Genomic DNA, 2,538 nt, shown 5'->3' with positions numbered 1-2,538 from the left:
TCAAACACTCACTTTCAAATTGCAGCAACTAGAGGAAAACATTGCAAACTTTGGAACAAAAATGGAGAATTCACAATGCTATCAGAGGCATTGAAGGAGAAGGTAATCATGAGATTCATTACTCTTAGAGAATCTTTGTCACCTAAAATCAACATTTTCTAGAGGCAATTGGAGGTGTTCCTCGCAGCTAAGGCATCCTATGATAGATTTGCCTATACTGACTTGAGCACAGTTGAAGTGGCATCCTATGCACTTTGTGAGCTCATTAGTATATCTAATACAGTCAAAGAAAAATGGAAGAAGGATCTTGATAGATTAAAACTAGGTTTCACAGGTTGTATATCCAAAATATTTGTAACACCCTACCATAACCAAAAGATAAAACCATACATAAACACAAGAGTACAACCCGGAATTTTTTTTTTCTTTAAAACATAATTCCATTATATAATAACTTTTATAATTAAGCACTAAAAAGTACTCTTAATAAAATTAATTACACCCATGAACAATTCATCCGAGTATGTAAATATACTCTGATTTAATATACAACAAGTGTGTTCAGATAGACATTGATCCAAACTGAATTTCGAGTTACTCATAACCCTAAAAAAAAACTACAATTAATCCTTAAATGATACAATAGCAGTTTATTCTTCCAGGTCCATAAACCAATCCTATAACGAACCTAAAATCAAAACAAACACAATCAAAAACACATACAGGGCTTAGTCTCACTAAATAAACTGTTGAGATCTCTAGTAAACCTACATGTTAGATTTAATTACAACATAATATACATGTAATTCAAATAACATATATACTGAAAGTACAAATTTTTTTTTCCTAACCAGATTTAAAGCAAGAACATAATTTCTTACAACCAGGTATGCAGAAATAAACTTGCACAGAATATGACAAAGTAATGATCCAGTAGTTCATGGGTGTTAACATAAGAATCTACATTTAGCTACTCGTCAGATTCAATATGCCAGGTGAAACCATAATATTCTTATCTTTTTATGTGAGACCCAACCCATGAATTTTAAACATTACCACTTGATTAAATAACTATCTAAACATTTCCCATAAGGATCTAGACTAGTGTCAGAGAGCATTCGGCAAAATAATTCTATCACCACAAGTTACTTGATTTATGACAGCCACCCAATCTAAAGGATCACACTTGCATAATCTAATACACACAAAATCCTAGTTATACTATTTGAAAGAAAACAATGTTCAATTCCAACTAATAAAATAAAACTATTTCTTTTGCTTCAATATATCAATTGATCTAGCAAACAGAAAAATAACAAATGAAACCAAACTTTCCACTTTCCATTGTAACCTCATGTTAAATGAAACCATACTTGTAATTTTCTGAAAACAATCCTCATCTCAATAATACCAAATGAAACCACACTCCTTTTTGTTTCCATAAATAACCATTCACATCATAACATTTAAACATTTAACAAGAAATGTTTTTCCAATTTAGTACATCTTTTCTCAATTCAAAGAATAACTTATAAGCTGTGAGAATGATGCAATGTAATATAAGTCAGTTTAATAACAATCATATTTAAGAAAGATATATGTATATAATTCATAATTAAACAAAATGCTAATACCACAACTAACCACATTATATAACATCCACTCACATTCACATTACTTACTATGATCTGAGTAAAAGATTTAACCAATTCTTGCTTCAGAAAACAAGTATCCGTAATAACTTCAAGATTACAAAACTACTTCAATACTAACCATTTAATTCATAAGGAAATACATATATGCCTATACATATAACTTCATACATACATATATATACTTGGCAATATATATACATATATACATATATATATAAATATATATATATATATAAATATATATATATATAAATATATATATATATATATATATATATCAATATATATATATGTATATATATATATATATATATGTATGTATGTATGTATATGTATATATATAATTATTATATATAAACATATATATAATACCTTATAGATTAAAATCAGATTTAAAATAGATGTAAAGTTCTTCCATAGTTTAAACTAACTATCCATCATAGAATATCGAGTTGAATGATACTATAAAAGTAAATCAAGATTACAAAACTACTTCAATACTAACCATGTAATTCATAAGGAAATACATATACGCCTATACATATAAATTCATACATACATATATATACTTGGCAATATATATACATATATACATATATATATACATATATACATATGTACATATATATAAATAAATAAATAAATAAATATATATATATATATATATATATATATATATGTATATGTATATATATATATGTATATGTATATGTATATATATATAATTATTATATATAAACATATATATAATACCTTATAGATTAAAATTAGATTTAAAATAGATGTAAAGTTCTTCCATAGTTTAAACTAACTATCCATCATAGAATATCGAGTTGAATGTTACTATAAAAGTAAATCAACCATGTTAATTACCCATTGATTC

This window comes from Cupressus sempervirens, chromosome 11 (assembly GCF_028749045.1).
Source record: "Cupressus sempervirens isolate cs-2001-9-10 chromosome 11, ASM2874904v1, whole genome shotgun sequence".
Classification (NCBI taxonomy): domain Eukaryota; kingdom Viridiplantae; phylum Streptophyta; class Pinopsida; order Cupressales; family Cupressaceae; genus Cupressus; species Cupressus sempervirens.
This window is presented reverse-complemented; position numbering follows the sequence as displayed.